We start from the raw sequence: 9849 nt of genomic DNA on the forward strand, positions 1-9849 counted from the left end.
CTTTGAAGCACTTCCCTCTGAAAGGCGACTCCGGACTGTCAAAGCAGCCACAGCCAGACATAAAAACAGCTTCTTTCCACGAGTGATAGTTCTACTACTAGCAGGGGCCACAGTTTAAGAATAAGGGGTAGGCCATTTAGAACTGAGATGAGGAAAAACTTTTTCAGTCAGAGAGTTGTAAATCTGTGGAATTCTCTGCCTCAGAAAGCAGTGGAGGCCAATTCTCTGAATGCATTCAAGAGAGAACTAGATAGAGCTCTTAAGGATAGTGGAGTCAGGGTGTAATGTCCCGTCATATCTGTTAGTCTTGTGTCATGTTCTGTGTTTAGATTCCCATGTCACATCATGTCTGTTAGTCTTGTGTCATGTTCTGGTTTTAGATTCCCATGTCACGTCATATCTGTTAGTCTTGTGTCATGTTCTGGTTTTAGATTCCCATGTCACGTCATGTCCACGTCTTGTCCTTAGTGCGTTTCGTCAAGTTAAAATCACTCATGTCAAGTCTCGCGCTCACTTCCTGTTTTAAGGTGAAACTTACCTCTTATCTCATTTCAGGTCCCTTGACTTCCTGCCATTGTAATTGTCAGCCCCACCTTGATTGTTTCCACCTGTGTGCCCTTACCTCATGTATATATAGTCCACGCCTCCCTTTGTCCTGTGCCAGTTCATCTTGTGATTCATGTGCTCTCGGTCATTGATTCTCGACTTACCCGCCTTGTTTCCAAGTTCTTGTCAAGCGTAGTATAGTTAGTGAGTATCCTAGTAAGTATTTTTGTAACTAATGTTTTTGTAGCTAAGTAAGTTTAGGGTTTTGGTTTGTATCGCAGTGTTCTTTAATTTGGAAATTAAAGAACGCCTTTTTTCTCCAAATTGACTCTTGTGTGTGAGTCGTGCGTTTGAGTCCAGTTCCTGTGTGCCTCAGAACCTAACACAGGGGGTATGGGGAGAAGGCAGGAACGAGGTACTGATTGAGAATGATCAGCCATGATCACATTGAATGGTGGTGCTGGCTCGAAGGGCCGAATGGCCTACTCCTGCACGTATTGTCTATTGTCTACTGAACAACCAAAAGTCTGTCATCTCTTTTTGCGCTGGTTTATTTCACTCACATGTTTAAACTGTAATGTTGCATTCTTAATGTTTTAATGTTTATGCTTTATTCTTAATTGTTCACTGTATGTTCGTTCTGTTACTTGCGAGCGGAGCACCAAGGCACGTTCCTTGTATTGGCCAATAAACTTATTCATTCATTCATACAGCGCTCACCCGTGCATGAGTTCTACCCCACACATGAGGAACAATCTACAGAAGTCAATCAACTTACAAACCTGCATGTGTTTGGAGAGAAGGTACAAACTCCACAAAGACAGCACATGTAGTCAGGGTCGCACCCTGGTCTCTGGCACTATACGGTGGCAGTCTATCACAGCGCGACCCTGCCACCCTTTCGTAGGACTCTGAGCCTCATTTATTTCACACAGGGTGATGGATATTTGAAACGAGCTGCCAGAGAAGGTAATTGAGGCAGGTAATACAAGAACATTTAACAGACACTTTGGTACATGGATAGGAAAGGTTTTTAAGGGATATGGGTTAAACATGGGCAAATGGGGCTCGTTTAGATGGGGTATCTTAGTCGGCATGGACGATTTTGCTAAAAGACTGTATGACCCTATAAGTTGTTAAAGCATTAAGGGTCAATGGGACTGTCACATAAAGACAAGATCAGGATAGAAAGGTATGAGATGCGGCAAGATAAACACAGGAAAATGCAACTCGTGTAGAGGGACATCTTGACCAGTATGGGACGAGTTGGGCCGAAGGGTCTATTTCTGTTCTGCATGACTTCATGTGACTCCTTAGATTCTGATTAAATCTTTTTCCCTTCATCTTAAACCTATGTCCTCTAGTTCTCAATTCCCCTACTCTGGGCAAGTGACTTTTGTCTACCCGATCTATTGCTGTCATGATTTTATACACCTCTATAAGATCACCCCTCATCCTTCTGTGCTCCAAGGAACAGATTCCCTGCCTGCTCAACCTCTCCTTACAGCTCAGACCCTCAAGTCCTGGCACCATCCTCGTAAATCTTCTCAATCCCCTTTCCAACTTGACAACATCTTTCTTATAACATGGTGCCCAGAACTGAACCGAATACTCTAAATGCAGCCTCACCAACGTCTTATACAACTGCAACGTGACCTCACAATTTCTGTACTCAATACTCTGACTGATGATGGCCAATGTGCCGAAAGCTTTTATGACCTCCCCTATCTACCTGTGATGGCACCTTCAATGAACTATGTACCTGCACACCTAGATCCCTCTGCTCTACAACACTCCCCAGAGCCCTACCATTCACTGTGTAGGTCCTGCACATGTTAGACTTTTCAAAATGCAACACCTCACATGTCTCTGTATTAAATTCCATCAACCATTCCTCAGCCCACCTGGCCAATCGATCAAGATCCTGCTGCAATTTTTGACATCCATCTTCACTATCTGCAATACCACCCACTTTTGAATCAAACCTGCTAATCTTGCCATGTAGGTTCTCATCCAAAGCATTGACATGTGTACAATGAATAATCCTGTCTGCAGCGCTGTGTATTGCTCTACGCGCCAGTCTCCGGCTGAAAGCTGCACAGCGTACAGATACAAGTGTGCAGTTCCAACCTGGAACGACTGAAAAAAAGATCCATAACATCCAGTTCTTATCGAAATATATAAGATTATTAAGGGGTTGGACATGTTAGAGGCAGGAAACACATGTATCCAATGTTGGGGGAGTCCAGAACAAGGGGCCACAGTTTAAGAATAAGGGGTCGGCCATTTTGAACTGAGATGAGGAAAAACTTTTTCAGTCAGAGAGTTGTGAATCTGTGGAATTCTCTGCCTCAGAAAGCAGTGGAGGCCAATTCTCTGAATGCATTCAAGAGAGAGCTAGATAGAGCTCTTAAGGAGAGTGGAGTCAGGGGGTATGGGGAGAAGGCAGGAACGGGGTACTGATTGAGAATGATCAGCCATGATCACATTGAATGGCGGTGCTGGCTCGAAGGGCCGAATGGCCTCCTCCTGCCCCTATTGTCTATAACAATGAAACCCAAATTGTGACCACAGAAAACCACAGATACCAAGTTCTACTTGGATCGAGATTACAACTATCTTTAGCAACAGCCACAACTATAACCAAAACCATTAATCCAATTCACATGCACAACCACTCAGAAATCTAGTCTCAGTTGTTTAAAACACGACTTTAAAGCCCAAACTCTAAAAATTGTAGTGAAAAAACAAAAGTTCAAGTACATTTTATGGTTATCAAAATTTACAGAGTATTTTGAAGAGTTGGGCAAGTGGCTGAGGAATGGTTGACGGAGTTTAATGCAGATATGGTGTGGCATTTTGGGGAGTCAAATCAGGACAGGACTTTTGGTAAATGGCAGGGCTTTGGGGAATGTTGTAGAAGAAGGGGATCTAGGAGTGCAGGTACTTAGCTCCTTGAAAGTGGAGTCACTGGTAGATAGGTGTCAAATAAGGTATTGAGTATAGAAGATTGTGGGCGGCACGGTGGCGCAGCGGTAGAGTTGCCGCCTTATAGCGAATGCAGCGCCGGAGACTCAGGTTCGATCCTGACTACGGGCGCCGTCAGTACGGAGTTTGTACGTTCTCCCCGTGACCTGCGTGGGTTTTCTCCGAGATCTTCGGTTTCCTCCCACACTCCAAAGACGTACAGGTATGTAGGTTAATTGACTGGATAAATGTAAAAATTGTCCCTAGTGTGTGTAGGATAGTGTTAATGTGCGGGGATCGCTGGGCGGCGAGGACTCGGTGGGCTGAAGGGCCTGTTTCCGCGCTGAATCTAAATCTAAAAAAAATGTGAGGTTGTACTACACATTGTTGAAGCTGATCGTGACACACAATCTTTGAAGCTACACTTGGAGTAATGTGTTCAGTTTTGGTCACCCAACTATTGGAAGGATGTCATTAACCTGGAAACAATGCAGGTAAGTTTTACGAGGATGTTGCCAGAATTAGAGGGCTTGAGCTTTAGGGACCTAGAGTGCATGAGCCGAGTGGGGTGAAGGGGGGTTGTGATCTTATAGAGGTGCAGTATGTAAAATTATGAGGGGAATGGATAATGTGAATGTACACAGAACATAGACATAGAACCGTACAGCACCAGAACAGGCACTTCGGCCCACAATGTCTGTGCTGAACATGATGCCAACATAATTTCATCTACTTGCACGTGATCCATATCCCTCTATTCCTTGCATATCCATGTGCCCACCCAAAAGTCTCTTAAACTCCACTATCAAATCAGCCTCCACCCCCACCCCTGGCAGTGCATTCCAGGCCCCCACCCCCCTGTGTGTCAAACACTTGCCCGTGCATTTCATAGAAACATAGAAAATAGGTGCAGGAGTAGGCCATTCGGCCCTTCGAGCCTGCACTGCCATTCAATATGATCATGGCTGATCATCCAACTCAGTATCCCGTACCTGCCTTCTCTCCATACCCCCTGATCCCTTTAGCCACAAGGGCCACATCTAACTCCCTCTTAAATATAGCCAATGAACTGGCCTCAACGACCGTCTGTGGCAGAGAATTCCACAGATTCACCACTCTGTGTGTGAAAAAAAACGTTCTCATCTCGGTCCTAAAAGACTTCCACCTTATCCTTAAACTGTGACCCCAACATCGGGAACAATCTTCCTGCATCTAGCCTGTCCAACCCCTTAAGAATTTTGTAAGTTTCTATAAGATCCCCCCTCAATCTTCTAAATTCCAGCGAGTACAAGCCGAGTCTATCCAGTCTTTCTTCATATGAAAGTCCTGCCATCCCAGGAATCAATCTGGTGAACCTTCTCTGTACTCCCTCTATGGCAAGAATGTCTTTCCTCAGATTAGGAGACCAAAACTGTACACAATACTCCAGGTGTGGTCTCACCAATGCCCTGTACAACTGCAGCAGAACCTCCCTGCTCCTATACTCAAATCCCCTCGCTATGAATGGCAACATACCATTCGCTTTCTTCACTGCCTGCTGCACCTGCATGCCTACTTTCAATGACTGGTGTACCACGACACCCAGGTCTCGTTGCATCTCCCCTTCTCCTAATCGGCCACCATTCAGGTAATAGTCTGCTTTCCTGTTCTTGCCACCAAAGTGGATAACCTCACATTTATCCACATTATACTGCATCTGCCATGCATTTGCCCACTCATCTAACCTATCCAAGTCACGTTGCTGCCTCCTAACATCCTCCTCACAGCTAATACTGCCCCCCAGTTTCGTGTCATCCGCAAACTTGGAGATGTTGCATTCAATTCCCTCGTCCAAATCATTAATATATATTGTAAATAGCTGGGGTCCCAGCACTGAGCCTTGTGGTACCCCACTAGTCACTGCCTGCCATTCTGAAAAGGACCCGTTTATTCCTACTCTTTGCTTCCTGTCTGCCAGCCAGTTCTCTATCCACATCAATGCTGAACCCACAATACCGTGTGCTTTAATAGACAATAGACAATAGACAATAGGTGCAGGAGTAGGCCATTCAGCCCTTCGAGCCAGCACCGCCATTCAATGCGATCAATGCGATCATTTGCATACTAATCTCTTATGTGGGACCTTGTCGAAAGCCTTCTGGAAGTCCAGATATAACACATCCACTGGTTCTCCCTTATCCACTCTGAATGGATTGCCCGAAAAAGTAGTTGAGGCAAGAACAACATTTAAGAGACACCTAGATAGATACATGGATAGGAAAGGGTTAGAGGGATCTGGGCCAAGCACGGGCAAATAGGACTATCTAAATGGTGCAACTAGGTCAGTATGTAAAAGTTGGGCTGAAGGGCAGTGTGTACGCTATATTGTGTTTGTGGAGATATGTAGGAAAACTATCCTCTGTGATTCCTCAGTGATATCATCAAAAAGGATTCAGGAAAAATAAACCAGACTCTTTCCAATTTGGAAAATGATTCATTGAGCAGTTAATGATCGTACCAAGAGACATTTCCCATGGTTTGAGAATGGGCCCTTAAGTACATAGGTTTAGTGAATGAAATGTGTAGGAAGGAATTGCAGATGCTGGTATAAACCGAAGGAATAACCCTCACTCTTAGAAGGGTCTCGACCCCGAAACGTCACCTATCCATGTTCTCCACAGATGCTGCCTGACCCGCTGAGTTACTCCAGCGTTTCGTGTCTATTTGGGGTTTAGTAGATATGGGCACTGCCTGGTCATGTTATCAGCCCGAAGAGTCACGATAGAAATGGAACAGACATTGCAAGAATTAAGACACAAAATGCTGGAGTAACTCAGCGGGTCAGGCAGCATCTGTGGAGAGAAGGAATGGTCCATTCCCGAGATGCTGCCTGTCCCGCTGAGTTACTCCGGCATTTTGTGTCGATCTTCGGTTTAAACCAGCAATCTGTAGTTCCTTCCGACGCAGAATTAAACTCGATGTGGCTTTAAGGAATCGACCGATGAATCGTAAAACACTTGGTTTCTCCGGTTCCGTTCACATCTCCGTTTCTGGGGCTCGGCCCGGGGTTACATTGCGGATCAGTCTGAAGAAGAGTCTCGACCCGAAACGTCACCCATTCCTTCTCTCCCGAGATGCTGCCCGACCTGCTGAGTTACTCCAGCATTTTGTGAATAAATACCTTCGATTTGTACCAGCATCTGCAGTTATCTTCTTATGTTATATTTGCGGAACCCGCCTCTCTGGGAAGGTGGGAACTCCGGCCTTCAACCAAACACAGTCGGGACATTTTATTTTCATGGGGAACTGATAACAAGCACACAAACATTTCGCCTGCCGCCTGTCTCTAAACTAATGCTGTGCCCAAGGATCACAAATCCTTTCCGGTAATCGCTGATTTAATTCAGAAATTGTCGAAATCTTTGAGAAATAGTTAAACGGATCCAGGGCTTGTGTAGAAAGCAAACTGAGTGATTTAAACGGACAGTTTACATTCCTGGCCATTCCCCGTGGTTTCATATTTTGGCAGCTCGCTAAACGCAGCCGACACTACATTACATTGAATGCAGAAAGCGACAGCCTATTTATCACCACCGGTTCTTCCCAAATCTTGAGACGACGGGTTTGAATCTGTAAACAGAGGCTGCACATTGAATCTCCGCAGGGAGGCGTTTGAATGAATACTTTGTCACATGTAGTGTCTGCTTCACCCACGCGTCACATTTGTACCAGAAACAACTCCATGCCATTAATGCCTCGCCAATGAGCGGGAAGACTTGTTCGTGTCAGAGTAAAACAACCCGATTATTCAAAAACATAATTAAATGTGGTGATCTCGTACATCACATTGGTCATAGAACAGGAACAGGCATTCCAGCCGACAGTGTCTGTGCTGAATATGATGCCAAATTAAATTAATCACAACTAATAGAATAAAGTCTAAAGGAACTGCATATGCCGGTTTAACCCGAAGGTTGACACAAAAACCTGGAGTAACAGTCTAGAATCTGTCTGGCCCCTCAATGCCTCCTAAATATTGCTCTGGCATCTGTTTCCACTATCCCCCGGTAAATGGCCTCTAAACTCGAAAGTGTATACTTCTCACTTGCATTAGGTGCATGTATTTTCAAACATCAGTACCGCTTGTCTGAATCAGAATAACCTTTATCATCATCCAAGAAAACGAGTCTTTTGGACGGAGTTCCGTTCCCCAGAGTCCAACAATAAGAGCAATAAAAATAAGCAAGAACACACACACTCACCCCCCCCCACCCCACCCCCCCCCCCCCCCACACACACCCACCCCCACACACACCCCACTCCACCCCCACACCCACACACACACAAACCCCCCACCCCCTCCCCACACACACCCACACACAATCACACACACACACACCCCCCCCCACCCCCACACACACCCCACCCCCACCCCACCCCACCCCCACACACACAAACCCCCCCACACACACACACACACAAACCCCCCACCCCCCCCACACACACACCCACACACCCCCCCCACCCCCACACACACCCCCCCCACACACACAAACCCCCCACCCCCCCCCACACACACACACACCCACACACAATCACACACCCACCCCCACACACACAACCCCCCCCCCCCCCACACACACACACACACACACACATACAATCACAAACCAGCACAAAACAAAAAACATCCATCACAGTGAGTCTCCTCCAGTCCCCTCCTCACTGTGATGGAAGGCCACAATGTCATTCTCTTCCCCTGCCGTCTCCTCCCGCGGTCAGGCTGTTGAAGTTGCCACGTCGGGGCGGTCGGGGTTCCCGACATTGAAGCCCCCGCCGCGCGGAGAAAATCCCGCGGCCGTTTCCAGGCGGCGCCGGACGGTGAAAGGTCCACGTTGGGCCGACCCAAGCCCCGTGATCCGGGGTGGGCGAACACGCTGCCGCTGCCGGAGCTCCCGATGTCGACCCCCACCCAGGGACAGGGACCTGCGGGCTTCCACGTCCCCGCGGTCTGATACGGGGGTGGGGGTGGGGGGGAGAAGAGAAGAGGGAGTGACCGGGGTGCGACTGGTCCTTGATTATACTGCTGGCCTTGCCGAGGTAGAGTGAGGTGTAGATGGAGGCGGTGGAAGGGAGGGTGAGGGTTAGGGTGAGGGTTAGGGCTGTGATGGTCTGGGCTGCTGGACTTGCTGAGGCAGCGTGCTGTTTAGTTTTAGACACCAAATGCTGGAGTAACTCAGCGGGTCGGGCAGCATCTTTGGAGAGAAGGAATGGGTGACGTTTCGGATCAAGACCCTTCTTCAGACTGATGAAGTTTAGTTTAGAGATACAGCGCGGAAACAGGTCCTTCGGCCCAGCGAGTCCGCACCGACCAACAATCCCCATACACTATCACTATCCTATACACACTAGGGGCAATTTACAACCTTTACCGAAGCCAATTAACCTACAAACCTGCACGACTTGAGTATGGGGAGAAACCAGAGCACCCGGAGAAAACCCACACGAGGTGTAGATGGAGTCGATGGGAGGGAGGTTGGTTTGTGTGATGGTCTGGGCTGCTGGCCTTGCCGAGGCAGCGTGAGGTGGAGATGGAGTCGGTGGGAGGGAGGGTTAGGGTTGTGATGGTCTGGGCTGTGTCCACAATGCGCTGCAATTGTTTGCGGTCTTGGATGGAGCTGTGATTCATCCCGATAAAATGCTTTCTATGGTGAATCTGTGGAGTTGGTGAGAGTTGTGGTCGCTCTGTGGGGACGGCGTCACACGGGGGTGGGGTCAACAGGGGGGGGGGGGAATTATAGAGCATGGTGGGGTGAGGAAGGGGGTTGTGGGGGAGGGGGAAGAGGTTTGGAGGGGACGGGGAAGGGGGTGGGATTAGAGGAGGTCAAGGGGAGTTCAGAGTCACTCTGAACATCGGATCTTCAATCAAACCCAATCTCCTGCGGTCTCGACCCCCTCTCTCGGTCCAGGTTCCCTCCACTTAGTCCTGGCCGGGTTTGCCCCCCTCCCCTCCCCTCCCCTCAGTGCGGGTCTCTACTCCCGGTGCGGGCCCGGTTTCTCCCCAGTCCGGGTCGGGTTTAACTCCTCTCTCGGGCGGGTCTGGTTTTATTCTCCTGTCAGTCCGGGTCGGAGTTGGGGGTCCGTGTCCGGGGGGGGGGGGGGGGGTCGCGATGCTGCCGGCCATGTCCGCCTGTAACAGTAACGCTACCAACTACAGTCGGGCACAACTGCTGCTGCCCAGTCCGGGTCGGGTTTAACCCTCTAGGGCGGGTCTGGTTGATTCCCCTGTCAGTGCGGGTCGGGTTGGGGGCCGGGGGTCGGGGTCGGAGTTGGGGGTCCGTGTCGGGGTCGGGGTCT

This window comes from Rhinoraja longicauda, chromosome 3 (assembly GCF_053455715.1).
Source record: "Rhinoraja longicauda isolate Sanriku21f chromosome 3, sRhiLon1.1, whole genome shotgun sequence".
Taxonomy (NCBI): domain Eukaryota; kingdom Metazoa; phylum Chordata; class Chondrichthyes; order Rajiformes; family Arhynchobatidae; genus Rhinoraja; species Rhinoraja longicauda.